This window comes from Panthera tigris, chromosome F2, assembly GCF_018350195.1.
Source record: "Panthera tigris isolate Pti1 chromosome F2, P.tigris_Pti1_mat1.1, whole genome shotgun sequence".
Classification (NCBI taxonomy): Eukaryota; Metazoa; Chordata; class Mammalia; order Carnivora; family Felidae; genus Panthera; species Panthera tigris.
This window is the reverse complement of record NC_056676.1, coordinates 71,112,434-71,127,426: the sequence shown is the minus strand read 5'-3', so window position 1 is coordinate 71,127,426 and position 14,993 is coordinate 71,112,434. Positions and strand designations below refer to the sequence as shown.

Genomic DNA, 14,993 nt, shown 5'->3' with positions numbered 1-14,993 from the left:
TTATTTTCTTCTTTTTTCTAACCAATGAAATAGACATCAAAGTACAGAGTGTTTGACAAGAGGACCAGTTGGTTCCATTCAGGGGCACATTATGAATTGTTCGTTTTTGACAGGGGGAACAATTCATTACATTTTGTTTATGTAGCACCTCCCGAGGGTCCATTTCTAAGTGGTTCACAAAAGGCTTGTTCTCACTGGAACACACTTGTCCTTCAGCGTTCCCAGGGACTGAAGATCATGTGTGCAAATAAAATAAACTCACCCTGAAGGCCAGTAATTTAGATTAATAAAGAGCTATGTTTATGCAACTCCATTAACAAAATTCTGCATGGCAAGTCGAACCCAATTTTCTCAGACAGCACAACCATTTCTAAACAAGACTTGATGAAGAATGGCTAGTTTTTTGGGTATACAAAGTAAGGAGAAGGTCTTTTCATAGTCCTCAGACCCCCAGGATGATTTCTGTGAGCTCTGCTTTTCAGGAGGACCACTCAGAGGTTGAAGCAGCTTGAATATGGAAGATTCTGTATCTGTAGAAATTAGACCCCTCTCTCCATCCCATCATCTTCCCATCCTTCCATCACACATGCACTTCTTTTTAAGAAATCTCTCACATACGTGTAAGTAGTAGCATCTAGACTCTTTTGTTTATATCTGGGTGTTCCAACAGGAGAGCCAGGAGAGGCAGAAGCATATCGGGGAGAGAGATTCGTTATATACCACCCAGTGGGTCCTAATAATAACCATGTGAGTAGCACTTTCTTTAATTCTCTATGCCTTCTGGAAGAGTGAAGGCCCAGAGCAGTTCCAAAGCTTGCCCAAAGGAAAGGAAGCTCCCATTTACTGGGTACCTGTTACATAGCGGACATGATGTGAGAGGTTTTCATATTAGTGATTTATTGCATTGTCTAGAGAACAGTGAAATGTATGTGTGTGTTCATTTGATAGATGCAGAAACAGAGGGCACTGAAGAGTCACAGAACAGCTGATATCACTAGGAAGCAGGAGGCTGAAAAGTCTATGGTCTTCCTATGGCCTCATGTTGCCTCCCCAGAGACCACCTACGGTCAAGGCCCTCACCCTCTGCCAACCCCAGTCCTTCTGTGACATCCTGGCTTTCTTCCCCTTTTCTTCCAAAATGTCAATAAGAAGGGTCAGAAAGGAAAACCACAGCGTCCACACAAATAGCTGAGGGAGGGCTAGGGTGTGAGAAGGGTCCGTCGGAGTGTGTGGTCGTATGAAGATAACGTTTTCCACCAGGGCTGGGAGCCCAGGGAACGTGTGTCTCCTCCAGGGCTGCCTTTTGCACTGGTGTTTCCTGAATGGTGGTTGATCAGCCTTTCCCTCCTCATCTACACCTCGGTTCAGCGGTGATGGAGCAGGCGCCTCCTGTGCTCTCTTCTGTGCGGGTTCTCAGCAGTTCCTTTCCTTTCTGGATGTCTGCCTCCCTTGACTTCAGTTCCTGTCTCCACGTAGGTGACCCCACGCCTGGACCTGCCGCCTAGGCCTGTGTCTTGAGCACCGCCCCTCCCGCTCAGGAAGGTGTTCGATGGCCCCCTGCATCTGCGTGTGGCCACCGATGTGCCCTCCTCTTGCACTCTGTTCCAGAAGACAGGGGAATCCACACCTACTGTCTTCTAGTCACAACAGATTAAGATAGCTATCAACTCACTCAGTACACAGTCTGGTTTTTTTTGGATACCTCCGTGAGCACCAGCCAAGTGTGCTCAGGGCTAGCATGCAAAACGTAGAAAACAAAGTCCTAACTTCTGTGAAACTTCCGGTCCATGATGGTATAGTCTATGTGTGTTGGGGGATGGGGTGCTCCTGAGGGGATCAGCCAGACTTCTCTTCGTGTAGTGCTTATTCCTCTATTACAACCCTGCTTTCTTCTGCCTGTTGTATGGGTTGTTTTCTACACATCTGTCACCCACTTTTGCATGGAGCCCCCAGATACTCTCTTAGTCCTCTCTGAGGCCTTCCCTGCTCCAGCACGCTGGTACGGTACCGAGTGGGTCCTCGATAAGTACACTTGAATAAATGGATGAATTTAGAGGCCAAGATGTGGGTGAGGAGAAAATCCATCCCTTGCTAACTGCTGGAGCGGGACAACCTATCCCTTACTCAGCAGTACTGTTAGAGGTAGTGCTTAAATATTGGTTATACTTTAAAACATGTTGTATCTATACTTAAAAAATTTTTATTATTATTTTTATTTTAGAGAGGGAGAGTGTGTGAGTGGGGGAGAGGGAGGGAGGGAAAGAGAGAGAGAGAGAGAGAGAGAGAGAGAGAGAGAGAATCCAAGCAGGCTCCATGCTGTCAGCACAGAGCCTGATGTGGGTCTTGATCCCCCCACCCTGGGATCATGACCTGAGCTGAAATCTAGAGTTGGATGCTCAACCAAGCTGAGCCACCCAGGAGCCCCGAAACATGCTGTATTTGTGAAACCAGTTCCTTGGAATAAAGGAAGAACTGGTAACATATTTCAAGGGTTTATCCTTATGCTAGGCATTGTCTGAACACTCCTGTGCAATCTGGTTTCATCCGGCCATAGGTCCTGGGAGGTAGCATTATTATCCTTGCTTTAGAGGTAAAGATACTGAAGCTTAGAGAGGTTAGGTACTTACTGAAGGTCATATGGCTAGTGTGCAGCCGAGCTGCGTATGGCCTGTCTTAATCCAACGCTTGTGTGTTTTCAGAGCCCGCCCTGTAATATTTCCAGTTCATTAAAAGCTGAAATAGGTGTCTGGCTGAAGGGTCAATCATCACTTAATGTCATTCAATTTTCTATCATCTCAGGTCCTCCAAAACCCTTGAATTGTCATGGTGAAGGGAGTCTCAACCCTGATAGACACGGGTGTATTATTTCTATATTTTTACATGTTTAGGAAACAAATTTTTCAAGGAAGAAGGTGGACTTTTCAGCTCTTTCTGGCAGAGCCGAGCGTTGGTTAGGATGATGCCGATCAATGCGCGTCCATGGGGTGTCAGTTCTCTCCACAGGCTCCTATCTGTCTGTGGCCACCATCAATAAAGCCCTGTAAGCAGATCTGTACGTTTGGGGCCCGGCTGGCGAGGCACGTGCCATGAAGCACCCCCTCCCCGATAATCAAACTCTTGTAAGCTGCGTTGAATGAGATTCTTTCTCCCAGGAGAAGTATATGTTTGTTTGTTGGCATGGTCCTAAATGACTTAAAGAAAAATGCCGGAAACCAGTACCGCGTTCTTCCCTGAAAGGAACATTGGCCCTTTGTTCAAGAAATGCATTTGCAGAACGGCTTCTGAGTAAGTCCTTGGAAGTCCTCACGGTTTATATGTCTTTGTAAGCTCCTGGCATTGAAGGACTGAGGTTTTTCTTTTCCTTTTTTCTCCCCCAATGAATCCAACATTGTATTGAACACACTCTCACTCAATTTTGATAAAACCAACAACTCACAAAGCCAACTTGAGTGGAAAGAGTCGGAGCATGAGTAAAATTCACTATTGTCGGAGGCTGTTTAGTGTTAAAAGGTTAGAAATGTGGGTATTGAGGCTGGAGCCCCACTATTTTCTTACATCCTTTTTGTTCTGGAATAGCATCATGTTTGTTTTAGTAACTGCACTGCTGTTCGGATAGACAGCGGTTGGAAGTATTTTCTCTGGCACCTGTACGTAGTTTGCCTTTTGTTTTTCTCCACAGGTCTGTGGGCTGACTGTGCGAGAGGCCGTGTGGGCCCTCAGGAGTCTAGGGCTTTATGGTAAATGGAGGCAGGTATAAACCTGGCTTCCTTGGCTACTCTCTCTGACCGTGATGCGGGGGAAGTTCTTCATCTCTCCAAACCTCACTTTCCTCCATCTGCAGAATGGAAAGAATATGGCTGTTTATTCTACGTGGTTGTGTTGAGGATTAAAGAGGATGAGGTGAGTTGCCTAACACGGTCACAACAGAGGTATTTAACCAACATCTGCCTGCCACCTCTCTCACCTGCTCTGCAAGGTTAGGATCCTGACTGGCCAGGAAGTTAATGGACAAGGTGTATTATAACAAGGTGTATTAGTCTGCTCCAGCTGCTGTAACAAAGCACCACAGACCGTATTGCTGACACAACAGGAATTTATTTCTTCACGGTATTGGAGGTGCGAGTCCAAGATCGAGGTGTTGCAGGGTTGCTTTCTTCTGAGGCCTCTCTCCTTGGCTTGTAGTTGGCTTTCTTCTCCTTCCGTCCTCACTTGGTTTCCCCTCTCTGTGTGTCTGTGTCCTGCTCTGGTCTTATAAGGACACCAGTTATATTGGATTGGGTCCCGCCCTGATCACCTCATTATAACTTAATTAGCTCTTGAAGGACCCTGCCTCCACATTCTGAGGTCCTGGGGGTTATGACTTCAACATACAAATTTTACGGGGACACAACACAGCCTGTAACAGAGAGGAGTCTGGTTGGCACCAGTGAGAATATGTGGCTGATTCTGCATACAAAGAACAGTTAGTTCCCCCATTCTTCCTTCTCCAGATTCTCTGCATGGGGAGCATATAAGACGGCACTTGATTATTCCCCCCGACTTTTTGTTTGGTCTGAGTCCCATTCTCTGCCTCATTATCCAAACCAGGCAGAAAACCTGTTCAGCTCAGAATGTTTCCGCCACGTTTGTGGCTCCCAGCTCTTGTTTCACCACGGTGGGCACACGACAAATACTTAGAGTTTGTTCACTGCATTGGCCATGTATCTTGGAATATATAGCACTGTATGCATACACTATAGCTAGGTTCTCAGTAAATGTTCATGTGTTTTTTCAACAAACATGTATTGAGCCTGAATAGTGCAGTCTTTGCTCCCAAGGAGCTCCTTCTCCACTGGGGAAACAGACTAATAAATGTCATTTCGGATTAATAAAGCTAATTGCCTTGAAGTGGGACAGAGGTAGTCAAACGAGCCTACAGGAGCATAGACAGGATGGGGGTTGAAGTTTGGGAGGAGAGGCAGGTGGTCTAGGAAGGCTAGAAATCTAGAGTCTTGCTACTGAAAGCGTGTTTCACAGATCAGCCTCATGGCATCACCTGGGACCTTATTATAAATGCCGAGTCTCAGGCTAACCCTGACTGTGGAATCAGAATCTGCTCTGCTCCGGGACCTGCAGCCCAGACATTAGAAACTACAGTGCCCACGTGGGATAGAATGTAAATGAGTACTGGTGCAGCCACTCTGGAAACCAGTACAGAGGCTTTTCAAAAAATTAGAAATAGAGCTACCCTACGACCCAGCAATTGCACCACTAAGTATTTATCCAAAGGATACAAAAATGCTGATTTGAAGGGACACATGCGCCCCAGTGTTTATAGCAGCTCTATCCACAATAGCCAAGTTATGAAAAGAGCCCAAACGTCCATCAACCGAGGAATGAATAAAGAAGATGTGGTATATATTATATACAATGGAATATTACTCACCCATCAAAAAGAATGAAATCTTGCCATTTGCAACAACATGGATGGTACTAGAATGCAATATGCTAAACAAAATAAGGCAGAGAAAGAGAAATATCGTATGATTTCACTCATATGTGGAATTTAAGAAACACCCCAGGAGACCATAGGGGACGGGAAGGAAAAAGAAGATAAAAACAAAGAGGGAGGCAAACCATAAAAGACTCTTAAATACAGAGAACAAACTGAGGGTTGCTGGAGGGGAGGTCTGTGGGGCGATGGGCTAAATGGCTGATGGGCACTTGTTGGGATGCACGTGGGGTGTTATATGTTGGGAATGAATCACTAAAATCATTACACTATATGTTAACTAACTTGGATTTAAATAAAATTTAAAAAATTATGAGAAATTATGGAGAGTTCTCTAAAATTAAAAAAAAAAAAACAAAACACCCAGAATGTAAATGAGTACAATAGGTGAGTGTAAGAAAAACCACAAAGCTCTCCATCTATATTTTATTTGCCCATGTTTTTCCTGGAGCTTTGGTGTGGCAGAGACACAACTGAGTGCTCCCCTTTTGTACTCTAGAGTTATTGTCAGAGGTGGCTATCCGGTTGAAATGTACATTTCCCTGACTACCTGGCATCTAGTGGGGTCATGTGACTAGTTCTTACCAATAAGAGCACACTAATGAGGTATGTGAGGATGTGACAAAGGTCCCCTCCGGGCTGGGGCTTTTAGTAAGCAGATAGGGGTCTTCTACTCTCCTTTTTCCCATTCTCTGACTGAAGACCAAACATCAAAGCCCTAAGCGATGGCAGAACCATAAGATGGAAGGAAGGAGCTTGGGTCCCTAAATCACCATCTGGAGGAAAACCAGCACCAGCGACTGTCACAAGACCATGAAATAAATGCTTATTGCATTAAATCACGCACATTTTGGGCTTTGTTAATTATAGCAGCTAGCGTTACCCTAAACACATGGACGGAATGTTCATTATCAGGACAATGACAATCTAATGACAATAACAACCGGAACTGACACTGAGCTGCAGTGTTCATGAGGTGATAGAGGGTGGTGGAGACTGTGGTGAACTGGAGACTGCTTGCCCTGTATAAGAAGGAAGTCTCTATCCAAGTCTACTTGATTGCTGCTTGTATAAATATAGCCTCATTATTGTTAGAACTTCCAATTTTAAAATCCTGCCTCACTTTTTTTTTTTTTAAGCTATGTGCCAAATAAAACAAAATCTATGGGCTCAATCTGGCATATTGGCAGTAACTGGTAGATGTCTTATCTCCCTGCCGACACCTCCAGTCATTTTGCAGATGTGGAAGCTGCGAAGGTTTCTGGAATAATGCGTTGTTCCTGGTAACACACACGGAATGTCTGTTGTACAGTCGATCGAGTAAAGGATTCCTGCTTCCGGCCACCAGGGCAGGAGTAAGATCACCCGTGTTCCCCTCCTCACTGTCCCTTCTACCACTATTTGTGCAGCTGCTGCTGCTCTAACGTAACTGGTGTTACTGGTGTGCCCTCCAAAGCCAGTTGTTTTGTTTGTTCTCATTTTATCCTCCCAACGTCCTGTGAGGTATTATCAGCATCTCCATTCTACCAGAGGGAAAATGAGGCACAGAGAGGTGGCTTGCTAAAGGTCCCTTTGGCTAATAGTTCTAGGTCAGCCTTGCTACCCGAGTTTGGGGATTTTCCTAGGCTCCCTTACATTGTCCCGCCAAGGCCAAGATGAAGACATTGGAGATGCTTGGGTTCAGACTGATCTAGTGAAGAAGGCCAGGGTCAGCCTGGGAACAAACTCCATTTTTTTTTTTTTTTTTTTTTTTTTATGTGAAAGGGCCTTTGGATGTTGAGTGTGAGAAGGAGGGATATGAAGTGAGGGAAAGGGAATGATTATTTCCTCCTTTCCTTTACCTGTGGGGAGAGGGGGGTACAGCACACGACATCTAGGCTGGTGGGTGTCATGTTCCTTCTCTGCCGCTTAGCAGAGAATAAGATGTCTTTTAGGAGGTCCTGAGCATTTCTGGAACTATTGGTGTAGATCTCTATAACATTTTAACCGTGTGGCCGTATGCACGTCACCCTACTTTTTTGAGACTTGGTTTCCTCAGTTGTAAAACAAAGAGACTAGAACAATACCCCCGGTAGAGCATAACCTTCGGGCTCCGGGAGATTACAATTGGCGAGGGCCGTGCCAGGCACAGAGTAGGTCCACTGTCAATGGTAAGCGAGTGAGCCAGCAGCTCTGAAAGCATTTTGTAGATGGACTTGAATGAGCTGCACACACACCAGTGATAATAATTGTCCATGGGCTGGGGCACCTGCCAGCTCGCCCATGAATCTGTCCCCAAACCGCCAGGCCTGGCCTGTGGATGCATTTCTGGATGTCCAGAGGCCAGCTTTGCAAAGAGGAGCAAACAACACCATCTATTCACAGTCTCGCGGGCTCCTCCTGCCAGAGCCCACGAGGGGTTTGGATTCAGACAGCTATTGAAGGGAAGCCACAAAGACACGTTTTCTCCCCTGTGGCCTGGAGTGAAGACAGAGTGGCCCAGGCACAAGAAGACGGTTGTTTTGCATCCGCCGGCAGCCGGCAGATTCTGTCAAAGCAGCTGAAGGAGAGAAGTCGTCAAAACACCCAGGAAAAACAAGAGCTCCGGCGCAGGCAGGAGATAAAAGATAAGGAGGGCGGCCGCCGAGGCACACAGGCCCCCTTCACTGAGCGCTGGCAGCCACCCTCTTGCCATTGTCTGGAACCACGGGCTCTGATGATGGAGGCTTTCTTATTTTTCCTCTTAAAGAAAGAATTTATTTCAGAGGAAAGAGAGTTTGTGTTGTATGAACAGTGACTGCCAGATGAAATCTTTGGTTGTTAAAGTCAGGAGGCACAGATTCAAACTGGCCCTTTGTCCCTGGTGGTGGAGAAGGTGGGCGGAGTGCCCCCTCCATTTCGGCGCCGGCTCCCTTCTTGGCTTTGCTGCACTACCGTCGCCCTTGCTGTTGACTTTGCGGTTACAAAATGGAGGCCAGCCTCTTCGATGGCCGTCCCTGCTCTCATCCAGACTCTGCCCCTGTCCCCGGAGCCTGTAGCCACCCACCTCTCTCTATGCCCTGTCATCTTCCTTGCCTTTGTTTATATTGTCCCTTTGCCCCTGCTTGGAGGGAGTAACCTTGTCCTACCCTCCCCTGGCAGGTCCATGGGCACCTCAAGTCGACTGTGATCTTGGCGTCTTAAATCTCATGCTGTGCAACAGAGACATCCTCCGAGTTTCTTCTTTGGAGAAACAAGCTACTTAACTCCAGATTAGTGAAGAGGGGGCTAAGGAACCAGGGGGTTTACCTTAAATGTGATGTGCCTGCTACCCTACAACCGTCCATATCAAGGTATTGGGGGAGGGGCTGATGGGACTCACACAGGGGGAGGAACTAATGGATTCTTCTCAAGAAATTCCTGGGGAATGATACTCCTGTCCCCACCATTGCTCCTTCCATGCTGGCTGTATGCTGGCTGTCGGTGTTGGTTTGGATTGAGTTTGTGCAGAGATGATGGTATTTAAAATAGCTCAGTCCCATTGCTTTTCTTTTTTTTTTTAATTTTTTTTTTTTTTATTTATTTTTGAGACAGAGAGAGACAGAGCATGAACGGGGGAGGGTCAGAGAGAGGGAGACACAGAATCTGAAGCAGGCTCCGGGCTCTGAGCTGTCGGCACAGAGCCCGACGCGGGGCTCGAACTCACGGACCGCGAGATCATGACCTGAGCCGAAGTCGGCCGCTTAACCGACTGAGCCACCCAGACGCCCCAGTGCCATTGCTTTTCAATAAGCATTTGATGAAGGCATGCTGTGTGTGCACCATCGTCAACCAGGTGAGAAGCAGCAAGCTGCTAGCTCTCTGCAGAGAGAATTGGAGGTGGAGCCAGCCCTCACAGAGGTAGGTCTGCCTCATTGGAGGTAGACCCATAAACAGGACCCCAGCCCTCACAGGCTGAGGCCGACTCGGCTGCCAAGAGGGGCTGGTAGAAATGAAATGGCTGTGCACTCAGAGGCAGTGAGAAGGCTCCCTTCCCAGGAAGCAAGGAGATCGGGTGGCTCCATCCTGTTTCCCAGTTTATGGAGAGCCGACGCCCTCAGACCTAATACTCCCAGGATATGCGTGGTGGAGTTTTGGATCCAGGCTGAAATAAAGCTCTTATTTTAAATCAATAAACAGAACTTATTTTGAGCCTGGCACTGTGCTAGTCACTTTTATATTTAGCATTCTATATAATCCTCAGCATAAATTTTCCAAACCGATATTACGGTCTTCATTTAACAGATGAGGAAATTGAGTCTCCAAGAGGCGGAATAACCCGCCTCAGGGTCACAGGGACACCAAATGGCTTAGTCAGGATTCGAACCTGATTCTGTGCACTTCTAAGTCCCACGTTCCTTTTCCTTCTTTAAGACAAAATCCAGTAATGCAACAAACTTACTTGTAATTTGTAAAGCTGAATACTAAATTTATTATTTATACTTCAGCTCCTTCATTTTCAGTGTTGCCCAGATTTCCCCCTTCACACAGAATCTGGCTTTGTTCATCAGGTCGAGGTCGAGTAAGTCAGGCAGAAGTTAGAGTGATTTAACTTTTGTGCTCAGAAGGCTCTGGAATAGCTAGTTGTAAATTTCTTCCCATCCCTTTCCCCTCAGCCCTCTTTGGCAAATAAAAGGATTGCAACCTGACCCTGCCTCTTGCGCTTTGATTCTCATTGCATTCTTTTTGGATTAAGAGTGTCCGGTTTCCTTGGGAGGGATAAAATATGGCCATCTAAGTGAGGGAAGTACAAGCCCCGCCAGTAAACTCCTTAATGGGAGTTTTTATGGGATGTATTTTCACCTCATTGAGCTTTTTATTTCACTAAGATTCTTTCATCCACCCGAGCAGGTGAAGAAAATGGGAAAATGATGGCAGAGAAAAGAAGAGCTTTAGGAACTTGAAAAGGAAGAGAAAACCAGAAGAAGCTGTTGCCCACATTGTTTGCTTATAAGGTCTAACAAGCCCGCAGACTAGGAACAGAAGAGTAAACAGGTTTATCCTTGCTTAGCAACGTGCCTGTAAAATAGGTTGTTTATTAGGAGAACCAGCTGATTAAGCAACCATATTGCTTGTTTCTGCATCACCATTCATTCACTCAAAAGTCTAAGCATCCATATTGGAAGTCCTATGTTTAACATGAACAGAACCTGCATGTGATCAGTTAAAGATTTGAAAAGAAGGGAATGATTTAAAAAATACATGTATCATTAATTTTTTGGTTTGTTTTTACTTAAAACTTACGCCTGCATGTGCATTTGTCTGTCTTTTGCTGCAAGGCATTTGTGTGTTGGTTTTCATCTTTCTTGCAAAAAAAAAAAAAGCCCAAACCACGCCCATTATACGTCAACCATATTTCGAGTTCCAGTTTCTTTAAAGTGGATCAGGAGTTTAGAGATATTTTTGAAGCAGTTTGATTTCAGACTTCTGAAGTCCCCCCCCCCCCGCCCCGTATTTTATGGTTGCTTTGTCCATACTTAATTTCAACAAAGAATTCTTAATACCAACCACCTTTATTCTTTTTTTTCCAAAAAAATCAATTTAGTTTTCATAGAAACAGTAATTTTTTTTAAATACTCTGACTGCACAAGATTATAGATTGTTTCACTAAATGGCATACATATTATTAGCTGCCTTGGAGGGCTCATGCTTGCCAGGTACTGTTCAGTGCTTGACCTGAATTCACTAATTAATCATTGCAATCAGCCTGGAAGGCCAGTAATATAATTATCCCTATTTCCCAGGGGAGGTAATGACATGAACTGGTTTGAGAAAAATATACTAATGACTCTTGATGAGCCTGTACCTCAACAAATGGGTTCAGAAGTGTGTGATATAATAGCAGGTAGCCTCCTAGCTGTAGCTCTTGGGTTTGGCCATCAGCCACTCTGTGTGCACAAGCCAAGGGGAAGCCAGTTAATCTGAACTAAGAAAGTGCAGTCAAGGGGCGCCTGGGTGGCTCAGTCGGTTAAGTGTCCGACTTTGGCTCAGGTCACGATCTCACAGTTCGTGCATTTGAGCACCACGTCTGGCTCTGTGCTGATCTGTGTTGACAGCTCGGAGCCTGGAGCTTGCTTTGGATTTTGTGTCTCCCTCTCTCTCTGCCCCTCCTAGCTCCCGCTCTGTCTCGCTCTCAAGAATAAATAAACATAAAAGAAAAAAAAAGAGGAAAGCGCAGTTAAGAGGACTCCTACTGTAATGGTGGGAAGGTTGGAGTAATGGAAAGAACATGCATTTTGAGGTCAAACCAATCTGAGTTTGAATAATAGTGCTGGCAATGACCAGTTACTTCTCTCCAAAAAGCTCATTCCCCATCCATAAAACAGGAATAACTACAATTTATTGGGTTGTTTGTTTTCTTTTATTGATTTCTCCAGCAAGCTTTTCTTTTTTCTTTTTTGCTTTTAAGAAGCTTTCCTAATTTCCTTCAGAAAGTCTTTTTTAAATAGCTTCTCTTTCTCTTTTTAACTCTAGTGTAGTTAGCGTACAGGGTTCTATTACTTTCAGGTGTACGATATAGTGATTCCACAGTCCCCTGTATTACTTAGTGCTCCTCATGAGAAGTGCACTCTTAATCCCTTTAACCTATTGCATCCACTTCCCCACCCTCCTCCCCTCTGGTAACCACCAGTTTGTTCTCTGTAGTTAAGAGTCTATTTCTTGGTTTGTCTCTTTTTCCCCTTTGTTTTTTTGTTTCTTAAATTGAGCATGTGAGGGAAATCATACGGTATTTATCTTTCCCTGACAGCCTTCTTTCCCTTAGTATTATACTTTCACGCTCCACCCCAGTCATTACAAATGGCAAGATTTCATTCTTTTTCATGGCCGGGTTATGTATACCACATCTTCTTTGTCTGCTCATCTGTCGATGGCACTTGGGCTACTTCCGTACCGTTGCTATTGTAAATAATGCTGCAAGAAACATAGGGGTGCATATATCTTTTTGAATTAGTGTTTTCGTATTCTTTGGGTAAATACTCATTTGTGGAATTACAGGATCATATGATAAGTTTATTTTTAATTTTGAGGAACCTCCACACTGTTTGCCACAGTAGCTGCACCAGTTTACATTCTCACCACCAGTGCAAGAGGGTTCCTTTTTCTCCACGTCCTTGTCACCACTTGTTTCCTGTGTGTTTGAATTTAGCCATTCTAATTGGTGTGAGGTGATATCTTATTGTAATTTTGGTTTGCATTTTCCTGATGATGAGTGATGTTGAGCATCTTTTCATGTGTCTGTTAGCCATCTGGATGTTTTCTTTGGAGAAATGTCTGCTCATTTCTTCTGCCCATTTTTAATCGAATTATTTGCTTTATGGTGTTGAGTTGTATAATTTCTTTATATATTTTGGATACTAATCTTTTATCAGGTGTGTCATCTGCAAATATCTTCTCCCACTTGGTAGGTTGCCGTTTCGTTTTGTTGTTGTTGTTGTTGTTGTTGTTTTCTGTGCAGAAGCTTTTTATTTTGATGTAGTCCCAGTAGTTTATATTTGCTTTTGTTTTCCTTGCCTCAGGAGACGTATCTAGAAAAATGTTGCTACAGCCAATGTCAGAGAGATTATTGCCTGTGCTCTCTTCTAGAATTTTTATGGTTTCAGGTCTTATATTTAGGTCCTTCATCCATTTTGAGTTTATTTTTGTGTATGGTGTGCAAAAGTGGTCCAGTTTCATTCTTTTGCATGTAGCTGTCCAGTTTCCCCAACACTTTTTGTTGAAGAGACTGTCTTTCCCATTGCATATTCTTGTCTCCTTTGTAGAAAATTAACTGACCACATATAATCATGGTTTTATTTCTGGGCTATCTATTCTGTTCTATTGATTTATGTGTCTGTTTTTGTGCTAGTACCATACTGTTTTGAGACTACAGCTTTGTAGTATTATTTTGATATCTGGGATTGTGATACCTCCAGTTTTGTTCTTCTTCAAGATTGCTGTGGTTATTTGGCATCTTATTTGGTTCCAGGAAGATTTAAGATTATTTGTTTTAGTTCTGTGAAAATGCCATTGGTATTGTGATAGGGATTGCATTAAATTTGTGGATTGCTTTAGATAATATGGATATTTTTTATTTTTATTAAAAAATTTTTAAATGTTTATTTATTTTGAGAGAGAGAGACAGAGTATGAGTCAGGGAGGGACAGAGAGGGAGGGAGACACAGAATCTGAAGCAGGCTCCAGGCTCTGAGCTGTCGGCACAGAGCCCAACATGGGCTCAAACCCACAAATCACAAGATCATGACCTGAGCCGAAGTTGGACGCTTAATGGATTGAGCCACCCAGGAGCCCCAATAATATGGATATTTTAACAATATTTATTCTTCTTACCATGGAATGTCTTGCCATTTGTTTGTGTCATCTTCAGTTTCTTTCATCAAATTTTATAGCTTGCAGAGTACAGGTCTTTCACCTCCTTGGTTCAGTAAATTCCTACATATTTTATTATTTTTGGTACAATTTTAAGTGGGATTGGTTTTAAATTTCTCATTCTGCTACTTCATTATTAGTGTATAGAAATGCAACAGATTTCCATATGGTGATTTTGTATCTTGTGACCTTACTGAACTCATCTATCAGTTCTAGTAGTTTTTTTGGTGGAACCCTTAGGGTTGTCTATATAGTGTATCTTGTCATCTGCAAATAGTGAACATTTTACTTCTTCCTTATAGATTTAGATGCCTTTTATTTCTTTTTGTTGTCTGATTGTTGTGGTTAGGACTTCCAATATTATGTTGAATAAAAGTGGTAAGAGTGGACATCTTTGTTTTGTTCCCAACTTAAGGGGAAAAGCTCATGTTTTTTTGCCATCAAGTATGATGTTCGCTGTGGGTTGTTCTTATAAGGTATTTATTGGGTTGAGGTGTGTTCTCTTTAGTCCTACTTTGTTGAGGGCTTTTACCATGAATGGTTGTTGTATTTTATCAAATGCTTTTCTACATCTATTGAAGTGATCGTATGCTTTTTACCTTTCTCCTATTGAAGTGAGGTGTCAAATTTGTTGGTTTATGAATATCAAACCACCTTTGCATCCCAGGAATAAATCCCACTTGATTGTGGTGAATGATTTTTAAAATTTATTGCTGGATTTGGTTTGCTATTATCTTGTGGAGGATTTTTGCATCTGTGTTCATCAGGAATATTGACCTGTGGTTCTCTTTTCTTGTAGTGCCTTTATCTAGTTTTGGTATCAGGATAATGGTGGCCTCATAGAATGAATTTGGAAGCTTTCCATCTTCTATTCTTTGGAATACTTTGAGAGGAATAGGTATTAAGTCCTTTAATGTTTTGTAGAATTCACCTGTGAAGCCATCTGGTCCTGGACTTTTGTTTGTTGGGAGTTTTTTGATTACTGATTCAATTTCATTGCTGGTAATTGGTCTGTTCAAATTTTCTGTTTGTTTTTTTTTTCCTGCTTCAGTTTTGGTAGGTGATATGTTTCCAGGAATTTGTCCATTTCTTCTAGGTTGTCTAATTTGTTGGAATATAGTTTTTCATAATGTTCTGT

The 14,993-nt window shown here is 43.6% G+C and overlaps 1 long non-coding RNA gene across 1 annotated transcript; it reads left to right on the top strand.

Annotated features, from left to right (window-relative positions):
• Positions 1-683: 683 nt before the first annotated feature.
• LOC122235130 lies at positions 684-8,942 on the top strand. The gene is made up of 3 exons (XR_006213265.1): positions 684-747; positions 3,680-3,900; positions 8,612-8,942. It is a non-coding gene; the product is annotated as an uncharacterized LOC122235130 (long non-coding RNA).
• The last annotated feature ends 6,051 nt before the right edge of the window (positions 8,943-14,993 follow it).